Below are 15,712 nucleotides of genomic sequence, written 5' to 3'. Positions count from 1 at the left end.
ATGGCCGACTTTACCTTTCCTTGTTATGTAAATACCTAAATATGATTTGATCACTTAGGTTCAATTTTCTCAACCACCTTCGTAGAAATGTATGTCATGATAGCTCACTCTTATACAGCTAATGATGCTAACTAGTCAGAGGTTACAGTTTAAAAACTCATGAGAGATCATTACAAAGAAAGGGGAATGAGAAGTTTATAGCATTATAACATAACATATCATAATTTTCTTCCAAGCAGCTGAATGACCAAATGAGCAAAAGCACAGCCTGAAATGTTATATGAAATACTGCACACAGGAGACACAGGGATCTGATGCCCACCTCTCTAACAAGGAGCCTGTGTAATATGATTAGGCAATAAGTCACTCTTGATAAGTGAAATGTAATAGTCATAAATTGCCAAATGCAAAAATTCAACACCTGCTGAGTAGATCTAAGCTATGACTATCTAAGTGCATCTAACATGATTACTGAAAGCACAGCATCCCTAATGTGGTGGTTTCCATGAGTAAAAATAATCTAAATCTTGTTAATCTTCACTAACTTAACCACTAAAGTCTTGATGTTGATTAATTTAGACTAAGGTTGCCTAATAAATACCGGCTATAGATGTGATGAACAGATGTAATGTGATGTTTCAGGCATTCTGCTCCCTGTGACTGCCTTTGGCTAAACCCCTGTTCTGAGATTTGCCAGATTTGTGCTATGCAGCAGGAATTTCCTTATTTCTAGTCATGATATCAACTGCCTACAGTACATGAAGACATGTTCCTGAACTTTGTAAAATGCACTTCAATGATGCTCAGTATAAACCACAACAAAAGGAAATAGGTAAACGAAAGCTGGGCATATTTTAAACACATAATCTAGCTACACTGTAAGGTAGCTGTGAGATTGTGTTTTTTGTGTAAGTGCAAATTGTAGCCACAAGATGACCTCTCACAATGTACAAACACATCACCCTAGCTATGTTTGTTGAAACATTCATACAATGCTAGTCCAGTGAACATGATTATGGGTTGGCTGATGCAGACAAAGATACATGCAAAGCTTGACATTTAGCCATAATAAAACACCATAGAGGGCAGCTGCAAAGAAACGCTGGCTACTGAGATGCAATGGAGCGCACTGATCATGAGTCAGTTGTTAGCATAATTGTGTTAACATACTGATATTGAATCCTAGTTGTTAATACTGCAATTCAGTTATTTGGGAAAATGTAAGTCGAGGCATGAGATTACATCATTTTTGACCTTTGCATTTGAAAAACAAAGTGGTGAGAAAGTGAGCAGCTCCATGTTTGACTGCTCTTAGCAACAAGTCATACAACCTCAATCAAGCTGGGATGAGTGATGTGTACAGTATTTACCACCTCAGAACAGTGATCTGTATTGTCAGTGTCATAGCTTTAACAAGCTAATATGTCTGTGTGCTGATTGATCTTAAGCAAACAGATGACTCTATTAATACCTATTCATAACTCATTTAATGTACTGTAACTTTGTTTACTGCTGATGGTGTGCACAGACAAGTTGATTTGATGTCAACTACTGAGCTTAGAGAGAAGGTCATGCCCAGTTGGGGATGTTGAGGGGTTGGGTTGAGGGGTTTTCTTTTGTTTTTCTTAATCGGAAAAAAGCAGAAAAAGGAAACCATGGCACGTCACGTCCACTGCCTTCAGCTCTCATTTGTTATAGATTCTTGGTACCTTAATAGAAAATTATTTAAAAAAAGACAATGATAAACATTCGGAATAAAAGTAACCTATGTGCATTGTGATTTAAACTTATACTGTATGTTTATTTTCTCCATGATTTTCATTCCATTATCATAGCATAATGGCACATAATGTATTCAATTACTTTCACAGTATGTACTGTGAGGCGTTGAGTTTAAGGGAGACAGAATCTATTAGTTTTCTTCTTCCTCCATGATTTATGGTGATTTCTGTTGGACATTATTATACATTTTCTCCTTTTATGATCCAATTACCAACTCATAGAGGGTTTAGCAGGTATAGCGGTCATTATTATAAAAATAAATGTGAATCCCTTATATGCTTAAGGCATTATGTGTCAGGGATCAGCCCAGACTTTCGGCCATGTGTGTTTGTTATTGTTCCGCGTCACGTGTCTGCCCAGACCTCGTCTGCTCCTCCCTGTCTCCACACCTGTTCCTCATTGTGTCATCATTGTCTTATGTATAAACGTGAGCTGCGTTTCCGATGGCAGCGCGGATTCATTGGTTATGTTTAGTCATTTTTAGGTCTCGTTGTTTGTATTATTTTACTCCTCGTCCTTTACTGTATTTGTCTTTATCATTTATTAAACCCCTTTCCTTTGAAGCTATCCTGTGTACGGGTCCGTCTCCTTCCTTCCCTGGTTGTGACATTATGAGTATGAAATTCATGTGCAAGTGGTCTGTAGACATAATAAACCATGTCAACTACATTTGTGTTCCATATTATTTCACAAACCTCACCTGTTAGTACAATATAAATTGTAAATTGTAAAAAATTAATTTTCCCTTTAAAACTTTCATGCATAACTTGAGATTGTCAGAAAGTCTGTGTCAGCTGAATGGTGAGTTTCATAGACTTCAGACTCTATTCGAGTGGAACAGTGATTTACTGTAACTGTCTTCAAGTCATGAATATTAAACATGTGGACCTGTCAGACAGAGAAGGAGAAAGGAAGTGTGTGTGTGTGAGAGAGAGAGAGAGGGGGGGGGGGGGGATTCACTGAGAGAAACAGTTCATCAAAGGCCAGGCACACAGCCCAAAATCTAATGTAGTTTTTCTCAGTGCTCAGAAGCATTAGTGATCTTCCTCTCCTGAGAACAAAGGCAGCAGTCAGTCAGAGGAAGGTGGCACGATTTTTTTTACTTGCTCTCTCTCATGAGACAACAAATTCTCTAACAGTTACTCTTCTCTCCCTCAGGGCTGGCTGGTGTTCATCTGCTTGTGGAAGAAGACAGAACTGTTCCTGGCTGAAACAGAAGAACGAAAGCTTTGCAGACAGATAGATTTGAAAATGTAGTGAGCCATATTGTTACATAAATGGCAATCTAAGCATTTTATCTGAAAGGAAAGCTCAGGAGACAATGTATTCAAAACTCTGAGGAAGATGAAGAGAAGCAGTGGATACTATTCATACTAAAATGATGATGAATGGAATAAATTAATCTGATTAATCTGTTGAGGCACAATGGGATGATCTATACACCCAATTAGCTTTTAGCTTTGCCATAAAGTTAATACCAAGCTGGTGTGTAGGAGTTCATAGTAATATTTACTAACTCACTTTTTAGTACAACCCACTTAGGTGTTTACTAGTTGTTTAAAAAGAAGTCTCACATAGGATGCCAATTGCACTTTTTTCCATTTATCTCTTTGGATTATTACAAGGACTCTCTTAGAGGATTATAAGTACACACTCTGATGACTGAATGAGGTAAAATGTAACAGACTATTAGCCAGAAAGACTTGCCTTTTGTTGATGAAAAATAAATTTACTGTTAATGGGTTTTCTAAGCAATGCAGTTGTGCTTTTCCTGATATGACAGAGTGAAGATTCACCATCCCATTATCCTCCTGCATAATGTGCTGTGCATCTGTACGGAATTCTGGAAAAGGATTTTATGCTTGTTGGTGAGAAGAGAGTGTTTGTAGATCATTTATTTATTTGTTATTTATTTATTTTTCTGAACATTGGAGTAAAGGGCAGCATGCTGTTTTTCTGAGCACAACTCTTTTATCAGTACTATATATGCAAAATGCCCCTGGTGATACATACTGTGCCACGTTTTAGATCTTCCTCAGTCAGTTGAGAAAGCAATACATGCAGTGCTTGAATGTGAATTAACAAGTTTTTTCTCCACAAATAGTACAGTACAGTATGCAGTGAGGTCTAAAAGTACTTTAATTCAAGGGGCTTATAAAAATATTGCATTAACAGTGTACGAATTACAGCCATTTTTTTATAGGTTCAAAACTGGACAAAATAATAAAAATTAAATATAAGGATTATTTTATAATTTGCTGTAATGAATACCTGATGTCTGGGATCCCTGGACTGTGTTCCCTTTCATGAGCTGCTTTTTCTCTTTTTCTGCCCATCCTGAGGCATATACGGATTATACGAGGTCCAGTTGTGTTCCACTTCATGAAGATTTCGGACCTTAAATAGAAGAGGCCAACCCTGTGAGGATACCAAGGCACCTAGAGATGTACCAGCTCCTGTTGGATTCTGCTTCATAAAGATTTTGGACATTTGAAGAGAAGTTGCCAACCACATAAGCGCTTTGAGGAAAACAACCTTTTAATCAATACACTAAATAACACTCTACTTATGCTGTATCATTGAGCATTTGAAGGCTTTGGCACAGAGGAGTTGGTGTTGAATATATAATGAACCTAGATGAGCCTGTTTTAAGAAAATGTCCATTGTTAAAAGTGCTATACAAATAAAATTGAATTGAATTGAACTGATCTTTGCAAGAACTTGTATGCACCTCCCATTGCTGCTTGCTTGTGAGTCTTCCTGCTTTCAATTTTGGCCTTCAGTAAGTGAAAACAGCTCAAGTGCGTTGACGACTTGACCATTTAAGAACATTAAATTTCTTTTCCCTAAGAAGTTCTTGGGTTGCTTTTATGCTATGTTTTTGGCCATTGAACATCATCCTTTCGGTTTGACCAAATCTAAGCAGAAAGTGTAGCTCTATGCACTTGGCAGAATACTGTCCTAAACATAATCCTGAAAAACAATTAAAAAAATAATCCTGCTACTTCATTCATCAGTCATCAGTTTATCATCAATAAACACCAGTGACCCAGTTCCATTGGCAGCCATACAGTATATGTCCACACCATAACAGTGCCTCCACCATGATTGACAGATGAGGTTGTATGCTTTGGATCATGAGCCATTCCTTTCCTTCTTCATACTTTTCTCTTCCCATTCTACTGCGAGTTAATCTTAGTTTTGTTGGTTCAAAAAAAATCTAGTTCCAGAACTGGGCAGGCTTTTTTTCCTACCAAAATCTATTTTGGTTTTTCTGTTCTTGATTAAATTGCATCTTGAGGTAAATCCTCTGTATTTACATTCATGAAGGTATCTCTTCATTATAGGCTTTGACAATGCTGCCCTACCACCTAAACCATGTTCTTGACTTGGTTGGATGTTGTGAAATGGTTTTTCTACACCAAAGAAATCATTTTGTGATCATCTACTTTAGTTGGCTTTTGGTGTTGCTGTGCTTGCCAGTGCATTCCTTTTTTTAAACAGTGTACCAAAGGTTTTGATTTGGCCACTCCTAAAGTTTCTGACAGATCTGTTTTGTGTTTTCAGCCTGACAATGGCCTCCTTCACTTGCATTGACACTTTTTTGGGCCCCATATTGAAAGTTCTTATGACCAGCTAACAAATGCAAATTTAACACATGAAATCAACATAGATTTTTTATTTTCTCATGAATTAAAGACAAAACAGGACACACCTGGCCATGAATCAGTTGCTGTCCAATTACATTTGCACCCGTGAAACTGAAGGGATTGTGTTATTTATTAATAGAATTCCATCATTTTTGTTCAGTTAATATCCATTGTGGTGGTGTACTGAGGAAAATTATGAATATTGTGTTACTGTTTAAATACTCTACTCTGCATGTGAACTCCAATGGTACTGTGCTCATAGCCTTAACTATTATTTCAAAATGTCTATAAATTATAACTTCTGCTACTACAGTATTGTAATTTCTTTGTCCAATTTTAATGCTTTTTCTGGGAATTACTAAAGACCAGAGAAATCACATTTTAGTGTCTTGGCATAAAATAAAAAGCTGACAGCTTTGGCCTACAGTACACACACACACTCACGCACAAAGAGTAGTTACCAATTTCATTGTTTCCTGGCTGCTAGTTATAGGTGTGATCTGAGTTCATCATGGCATTTGTTCACACTGGATCTTGCAGGGAGTGAACCATCCACACTAAGGACCTTAAACTACTCACATAGCTGACAGACTGAGTTACAACACACGGATTAAGGTAATTCTTCTTGCTAACTTCATGGAAAGCACCTGACACAACAAATTTAAACTATTAATGATCATATTATGTCAGAAACAATGTGGTTTAAAGGGACATTTTAAAAGGACTTTAAAAGTGCTACAGTGATCCATTTTATATCTCTTTAGATTCAATTATGTCCCAGATAACTACAGTACAAATGCAGTTGGTACAGTGTTTTCCTGATAGTATAGAGGTGTTTACTACTGCAGTCCTTTTTGAAGGGATTAGGATCTTTAATTTAATGGCCAGATTCTCAATGGCCAGATTTCAGAAGTGAAATAAATATACTGTGGTTTAATCTAATTATTAATGTCTTGGTAATTTATCATTCCTTAAATCAAGCATAACGTCAAGCAAGATTTCATCAGAGACTTCCAGACAGAATCAAACAACATGCACACACCTCAAAATGGACCCTACAGTATCTCTTCAATACTTTGATCTTATTGTTTCACTGCTATTCCATGTGAGCTTTATCTGTTGTCTGTAAATCGGCACAGGAGTAGTTCAGCTAATATAGTTAAGAAGTGAGGGAGTGTGCAAACTGCATGTGTAAATTATCACACACTTACCTTAAAATGTGTTCCACTGGATAGTATCATTTTATTTCTCACTACATATTTCTGGTGTTACTATGCCTGATTTGAAAGCTAGATTTTTCTTTTTTTGCCCAAATAAAGCAAGTGTCTGATGATTTCAGCTTGTTCTTTGTTGTAGATAGTCAATATTATTAGTTCAGTTCACTTCAATTCAATTCATATTTATTTGTATAGTGCTTTTAACAATGGACAAAGCAAAACAAAGTTGCTCAAAGCAACTTTTCAAAACATAAGAAACATAATACAAAAAATATATAGATATAGATTCAAGATTATTATTAGACGTATATTTTAAAGTGTTAGTATTTATCCCCAATGAACAACATTGTGGTGGCTGAGGTGGCTGTGGCAAAGAAAAACTCCCTTAGATGGAAGAGGAAGAAACCATGAGAGGAACCAGACTCAAAGGGGAACCTCATCCTCATTTGGGTGACACTGGAGGGTGTGATTAATTCCGACAATTGTGTATTGATGACCTCAAAGACTTTGTTGTCCTCAAATACCACATGAAGTTGACATCTCCTATTAGAATGTCCTCATGAAACAGAGGCCAACTGGAGCTGGTACGTACATCTCTAGATGCCTCAGGATCCTCACTGGGTTGGCCTCATCTCAGTGAAGGTCTAAAATCTTCATGACTCGGAACAAGTGGAGCTGGTACAATCTCTAGATGCCTAGAGATGGGTAGAAAGCAGTGGCAAGGAATTAGCATAGCTGCTGTTCATAATATTAGTAAGCACTAGTTGATATTGCACATTTTAACAGATGTACTGTACTAGAGCACAAGGTTATGGGAAGTATTATATGTACAATATGCCTGACTGAAGAGATATGTGTTTAATTTACATTTCAACTGGGAAAGTGTGTCTGAGCCCCGAACAGGAAGGCTATTCCAAAGTTTCAGAGCTAAATACAAAAACGTGAGTCTTTGTGTTTTTACTGTTTGCATTCAGTAAATAAAATTTTAATAAACTCTTTTGTCTCATCACTCACTGTATATTTTGCCTGAAACCATTGTTGTTGTATTCCATTCTTTACAATTTGAGTCACAGACTATTACTGTTCTCAGTCTAATCCTTGATTTTTAATGACTCATTAATAAATGTATCATATATTTGTAATTTGAATAAACATTATGAAAGATTAAGGTCATTATTAGGATTTAAAACAGAATTTTTGACAAAATATGTTTTACAATACCCATGTACTGTAAGCTTTAGGAACACAGCAAGATCAGTGAGTAGACAGATCATCAATCAAAAATTGTGAATTTTAATTATTTATATTCATTTCTGAACCTTTTTACTTCTAATAATGTCTGTTATAATTTATATTATGTATTTTATTTAATAAAGTTATGAGCTGAGAGATATTTTAAATACATTTTATCTTAATCAATCTTTCAGTGTCCCCAAGTATGTTCTTCCAAGTAATAAAGGTATAAAATCTATGAATAATATAAAATTTCACTTAACATATAACAAAACATGTTAAACATTTTGAATGTCTTTTTCTGCATTTCTGTATTTTCTGTTCTGTATGAAAGGTTATAAAAAAAACTCAAACCATCTGGCACCAACAATCATGCCACAGACAATTTCCCACTCATTCTGATGTATGATGTGACTCGTATCTGCATGATATTATGCATCGCACTGCTGCCATATGATTTTCTGATAAGACATACAGGTGTTCCTAATAAAGTGTTCAGTGAGTGTGTACCAATATTCTTGAAGATGTAGAAAGATTTTATACAGTCTGCATGTTTATATGTCGAAGAACCTTTACAACAATCTGCCATGAGCTTCATAATATATCACAAAAAGGTTCAAAATATTGACACAAAAAGTTCATTAAACAAACAAAAAACTAATACATTTGTTGGTTGCTAAAGTATTCAGACTGTTATTATAAATGATAGTCTGCATGAACAGACTCTACTGATGTCCTTTATAAAGAGATTTCAAATCTGAGGCATGCAAACCCTACATCTAACACTAATTAATGCACAAACTAGAAGGAGAGCTTTTTGCATCCTCCAGCTGTTACATTTCAGTATATGGGCACAATCTCACAAACTCACACAAGAATGTATTTTGTAACCCATTCCTCAGATCTTTCCTACATGTTGTTGGCAATGTATTCTCGGAGCAGAACCTTGGAGTTCTCAGCGCCTGTCAATTTTAACTATTCACCGGCTCTCATTCATTATTCAGTAGGTGATGTTCGCATTTGCCTCGGCGATATCTACATGCATCCTGAATGAGGATAGTAAATGCGGTGAAATACACAGAGCTTTCCATGCCATTGCTGAGAGTGATTTGCTTTTGAATTACTCTCCTCAGATGAAGCTGTAACATTCATGGCATGCGGAAATCTCAACCAATTCTCAGATCCTTTATCTCTGCTTGCTTATTAAATTTCTGGCCTGTCTGAGGATATGAAAGAGAAAAAAAAACAGGTGAGAGAGAAAGAGAGAGATAAGTGTATTATTTTTAACTGCAGTTGTACATATTAAACATTTATAAAATGAGTGTCTTGTGATTGTAGAAGTCAGTGAGCTTGGAGTAAGAATTTGATGCCAAATCTTAACTTCTAGTCTGCACCTTAACAGTATTATGATAACCATATAGTCGCAGCCAGGATATGTTTAGTATATGCAGTTTTCTGAGGCAAATGAATAGTGGGTACTGAACTTGCACTTGTGTCTTGTATGAAACTGACAAGACACCAGACATGGAAGGTCCTCTGCCTCATTTTATGTTTGGTTTCCTGTAATCACATTGCAAGTAAACACATAAATAAATATATGAAATTACTTAGACATAGATACATTTGAATATATTCAAGATATTTACACTACTGAAATGTCAAATTTTGCAGTATTAATACCCTGATAGACAGAAAAAGGCCCCTTCACTGGCGTTGTGTCTGCGGAAAGGCAGCACAAAACAAATAAACCGATAGAAATGGGAGAGAAACAAAGAGAAATGACAAAACTGACCTTTAGAAGTATGTCTTATACATCAGATAGAATGATCAAATCATCAGGCATACTCCCAAATGTTATTCAGACTCATGCATTATCATATTTGAATTGATGCCATGCCTTTTGCTTTAGACAGCCCCTCAAAATTCAATTACAATTCCCTTCTATTTGTAGGGTGTTATTGGCCAGTATCTGTTTATAAAGGGTCCAGACAGAGGAGTATGATTTCTTATTGATGTGAAAATGTGTTTGGTCTCACAACAGGCATCTGCCAATACCTTGTGGATAACAGGCTCTAATTTGTTCGAGTCAATGCGATTTAAGGCTATTCTTTCTTTGTTTTTAACACACAACTTTGACAGATGCAGCAGTCTGAGGCGTGATGGAGTTTGCAGCTCTTTTGTGTGTGGCATTTCTGAGGTGGCAAATGTTTTATTGATTTATCTACACCTGGGAGACAATAGATATCTTCAGCAGTCAGCAGTTTTATTTGTTTGGTTGCGTGATGCTCAAGAAGACATGCTGCCTGAAAGATATGTTTGCTTATGGCTTTGACATTTTGGGTGTCTGACAATTATGGATTATAAAGAGAGCAATTTTTGCTTGTATTTGGTCACTTTGTGAAGGAAAATTTGCAAACGTGACTGGATTGCTGATCGAATTTGTCATGTTTGTCAAGTTTTTAGGGAACTCTTGCATCATCTTCCGGGTTTTGGTAGTATTATATAATAGGCTTTAAATACTCCAAATCTTCCATTGTGTATGATGCATATTCAAAAAGACAGGGACTAATACTTTAGGCTGCAATACACAACTCATTTATTTTGTATTTGTGTGTTTTCAGATGCAATGTGCTACATATATTTTGCTAAATTATATAGGGCCTATGTTTTGATATGTCTAACATTATTGCTAATTCTGCTCTGCCTTTTGCTTGTGCAGTTCTCTTTAATATGGAAATTAGTGGAACATTGGTGCTTCAAACCAAAAGGAAAATGATGTGTGTTCCTCTCTTCTCAAACCTCATTTAGTGATTTATTTTGCTACGGTGAAAGGCATTGGTTGAGTTGTGGAATCTTTGATTTCATATCCTCTCCTTTTCATCTTATTTGGGATGAAAGGACTGCAGAATTGAATCGTTTGACTGTGGATCATATGATGATTTAAAAGATTCTGCATTAGACTACAAAGGTCTTCCTGATCTTCTCCCTGCTTTGTCTTTTTTGAATGATACATGAAACTAAGAAGCAGACTAGGCATGGACTACTTATCTGAGGTTGTCACTTAGTGTCTTGTGGCCATTACTTCTGCATAAAAGAAATAAAAGAGCTTCCCATTCCACCATACATTTTTATTCATGTGCTAGCACTATAGTTATTGTTCTACACATTTTCAATTTGTACACAAATTACTTTAATTGTCTCTTTTTGTTTTCTGGCAGTGTTCAAACACAATGCCTTTTAGTTGATGCTGAATCATATCATATCTTTACCTATACCTCTATATGTAGAACTGTTATATATTGTATATAACAGTATATATAATTGTGTTGTATTCAGATATTGTATACTTGGGAAGTATTTCGAAAAGATCATGATCTAAATTATTTGATCACCAGATTTCTGAACAGTTCACTATTCTCTAATATATCACAATTATAACAAACACTAAAACAGACGACAATAGTCAAGACAAGAAGCTTTTATTTTAATATATGGAAGAAAACTGTGTTTTAAAAGAATGTTTTTTTCCCCGAATTAACAAGGTCAATGAATATGTTAGCAGCACAAGATCCTGGCACTTTTCTTTAATGTTTAGCAGATTTTGGCTCATATCATGACAAAATCTTCAATCATGATCCACCAGTTCTACCTTATTCAGACCTAAGTGATTATTAATATCTGGCCAAACTCATCTATCTAGAAATGTCTCCCCCCACTCATAGTGCACCCTTTTTCTTTCTCTTATCTTTACTACATTGCTGTTCAAATGGAATGAGGTTTCTGGAAATATGTATATTAAGCAATATTGCTGGAGGATGTCTATAGTAATTATGATTGATTTGCATGGAATAGGCATTTTCTGTACAAATCACAGGTGAGACTGACTTCATGATGTTTGCACTGTTATCACACCAAAGTATCCATATGTACTACTTGAAAGTTGATTGCGCTATGTCTTGTGGTCAAAGTAATTAGCATGCTTTTAGTCTGTAGCATGCTTTTAAGCTATATGTGTGTTTGGAAAACAATTACGTAAAACCTTCAGAAGTATTCCTTCTCTGACAAATCCTGTTAAAGGTGATCTATTAATTATTCAGCCCTTTAGACTCTGCCTGTACTTGGTCTCAGCTTTGTTTTGATAGGAGATTCAGAGATACCAGTGTTGCTAACAAGAAAATCCTAGCAGGCAGAGACAAAACCCTCACGTATGTCAGTACTCAGGACGATTCGATAATACACAAATGATAAAAATCATTGTTTGAACTGAAAATTAACTTCATTCTGCCAAAAAGTTTGGCTTTGTAAGTAACCAGATCAATGTATAAGCTTACTTGATACCCTTGTTACAAAGTGAACACAAATTTATTTCCAGAGTTTGAAAATCTACACAAATACAAATAGCTCAATATTCTGAAAAACAAAATGGCTTTTGGCTTCCTAGAGAATCCTCAAATAATGAAGAAAAAGCACAAAACCTGTTTTCCCTCTGAATGTAATGGAATATTTAACATCATCACAAGATGACGTAGTCGTTCCACACACAGGAACACAATCCTTAAAACTGCTGACATGACAAATTTGAACTGAACGAAAATAATTACATTTCCCCACCTCCCCATGTGAAACTAATTTAATCCAAATAGAGTTTAAGACATTTAACTTACTTCCTGCAATTAATTTGCGTGTTCTCTGAATGTTTATCATCATTTTAATTAAGAAATCACTTTTTACCCTCAACACCCACTTTGACTCTAAATGAAAGCATTTATTCATGAACAGAGCTGCAATATGATTTCATGCTAAGAGAAGTGCTACTTCATGAACAAGCACAAATGCAGTTAATTACAGGGAGGACATTCTTTTCTGCACAACCCAGAACTTGCACGAACATAGTATGTGTGATGTCTTTATTCAGATGAGATAAGATTTCCAGACATCTGTCTGTTGAGTAATGATGCTGGAGGATGTCTGTAGTAATTATGATTGATTCACATGGGATAAGAGATCGCTGTATAAATCATAAGGATAATAGTATCTTCATGGCAATTACTCAAAAAGTCCATCTCATACACTATATGTCCAAAAGACTCTGGACACTTTATTATCATTCCCACCTGTGGAAGTTCCCCACACTTTTGCCACATAGTTGGAAGAATTAGTATCATTGTACTCTTTAATTTTAATTCCCCCGTTTTTACTGGAACAAAGAGGACCTGTTTCAGGATGACAATTCTCCTGTGCACAAAGTGAGGTGGCTGCCAAGGTTGGGGTGAAATAATGATTGTCCTACACAGAGCTCTGAGCTCACGCCCACTGAACACCTTCAGGATGAACAGGGACACCAACTTCACACTACTGTAGGTCTGCTTGTCAAACATAATCTTAAATCCCCAAAGAAAAAAAAAAGACCCAAATCCCCATAGCCATGCTCAAAAGTCTAGTTAACAAGCCTTTGCCAAGAATGAATATTATTTAAAAAGCAAAGAGGAGTCCGGAGAGGAGTGTTCAACTAGCAAATATGGGAGTAATGGTCAGGTGTCCACAAACGTTTGCCCATAAAATGTATCCTTAATTCAAACAGATTGCTTTAACTTCCCCAGAAGAGCCACTTCTCTGTCAAGTCCTTTTTAAATGTCTGTATTTTATTGTACTGTGTTTTAACATCAGCCAATATTTGGGTTTGTTTTGGTTTCAGCAGAAGAAAGATAAATAGATTGTTTCCATACTGTAGATAAAGCACAAAACCTTTTCCACCACAAGATTTAAAGGAATGGAATTTATCAGCCCAGAAGTGATATACACCAATCAGCCATAACATTAAAAACAGCCTTATATCATGTGGGCCCACCTTGTTCCACCTCAACCTGCTAAAGTGTGAAATCCACAAGTCCTCTGAATGTGTATTGTGGTATCTAGCAGCAGATCCTTTAAATCCTGTATGTTGTGAGGTGGTGCCTCCATGGATCAGACTTGTTTGTTCAGCACATCCCACTGATACTTGTTCAGACTGAGATCTGGGGAATTTGAAGGCCAAGTCAACACCTTGAATTCATGTTCTTCAAATCATCTCTGAACAATTTTTGCAGTGTGACAAGGAGCATTATCCTGCTAAATTATATGGACTAACTGAGCTAATCACAATTTGACAATCTTTTGCAGTCTGTGAAAATATACAGATGTTGGATTTGGAAAATCTCAGCGATATGGTAATAATAACTACATTACCCCACCTTCTTGTTAAGAACTAATCCAGTACTTTTGTCTGTTTGACAAGTGCTTCAGTGCCATGCTTGCTGCCATGCTATCGTCTAGCAAAAGGGAAAGGTTTTAAAGCAAATTAGTTCCATCTGGGTGCACTCTTTCCTCTGTCATTCTTCCTCTACTCTTTTTTCTGGAGGTGACAGGGAAACATATGGCCATGCTTTATTGATATATTAGATGGAACCAAGGCAGCATGGCTAAACTCTTCAGAGACCTAATTTGATGTCTCACCACACCACCCCTGCTCTCTCTTTGGTGTTTTTCCCCAAGGCTCAGATGTGTTCAGTTGACTCGTTCCATCCAGATTGTTTTACTGAGTTTGAACAAAGGCTTGAATACACATACTGTAATAAGTACTATCTACTGTAACCCTTTATGCCTTTTTTTTTTAATTCATGCTGAAATTGGAATATGCTCTCATTAGATACAGAGGGAAAGTGACAGGGAGAATGAACCATAACGATACCTGTGAAGGGTGATATGATTAGAAATTTTCACAGGGCAGATGAGGCAGAATGGAAAAGCAGGAAAAGCTTAAAAGGGCAGGTGAAAAGCCGGATTGATTGGTTCTTATCAGAGCCTGCACCTGACACATGATTGCCAGTTGAGAGCGTTAAGACTCTAGATCATTTGCAATGGAGGAAGCTTGGCTGATCTCTCTTTCTGCCCTACCTCTATTACTAGCCCATAGTGGCCTTCCTTCTTATCAGTGTGTATGGTGAGTGTGTGTGTATATGTGTGTGAGTGAGTGTGTGTGTGTGCGCGTGTGTGTGTGTGCGTGCGTGTGTGTGTGTGTGTGTGTGTGTGTGTGTGTGAGAGAGAGAGAGAGAGAGAGAGAGAGAGAGAGAGAGAGAGAGAGAGAGAGAGATGTCTAGGAAGATTTCATCCTAGAATTTAACACCCATTTGGTATCATAGGACAAAATATATAAATGATCAGGTATTGTGTACCTCTAATATATCAGTTTGAGAAACAAAACAACTAGCAAAAATTACTAACATTAGTAAACCAATATTCTGCATAAAATATTACTTTTCTTGCACTTTGAGAATTTCTCTATTTTTACCAAAATATATTAATGTAATAACGGAACATTTTTAATTATTAAAAGAACATCTTGTCATCAGTATTGAATCAAATATATATGATAGTGTGTGTAAGAGGGTATGTTTAGAGGATTATGAATCATTTAGTGATTGTTGATACAAGATGAGTAGAGACTTGAAATGAAAATTGTGGCAAGTGCTTATTTAGCCCTCTCAAGACGTCCTGCCTCCCCTTTGTGTGCTGACACTGTCTCTGCCCTCCTGTTGTAGCCTTCTCTCCACCTTACTCTGCAATGCTGTCATTTCTCTTTGTGTGCCTGTGTCCTCTTTTACTGGAGGTTATAATGTGATGGAGAGGAGTGTGTATGCATGTGTAATTGTGAGATGATTCAGATGGAGGAAAGGTCAGAAGATGAATGTTAACTCAGTTAGGGGTTGATAATGGGGATGACTTTTTGGTCAGTGCCTGGAGTGAGATATCTGTGACATGCCTCTTTACTAGCTGCCATTGGCAACTGTCCTC

Source organism: Tachysurus fulvidraco, chromosome 3, assembly GCF_022655615.1.
Source record: "Tachysurus fulvidraco isolate hzauxx_2018 chromosome 3, HZAU_PFXX_2.0, whole genome shotgun sequence".
Lineage (NCBI taxonomy): Eukaryota > Metazoa > Chordata > Actinopteri > Siluriformes > Bagridae > Tachysurus > Tachysurus fulvidraco.
This window is presented reverse-complemented; position numbering follows the sequence as displayed.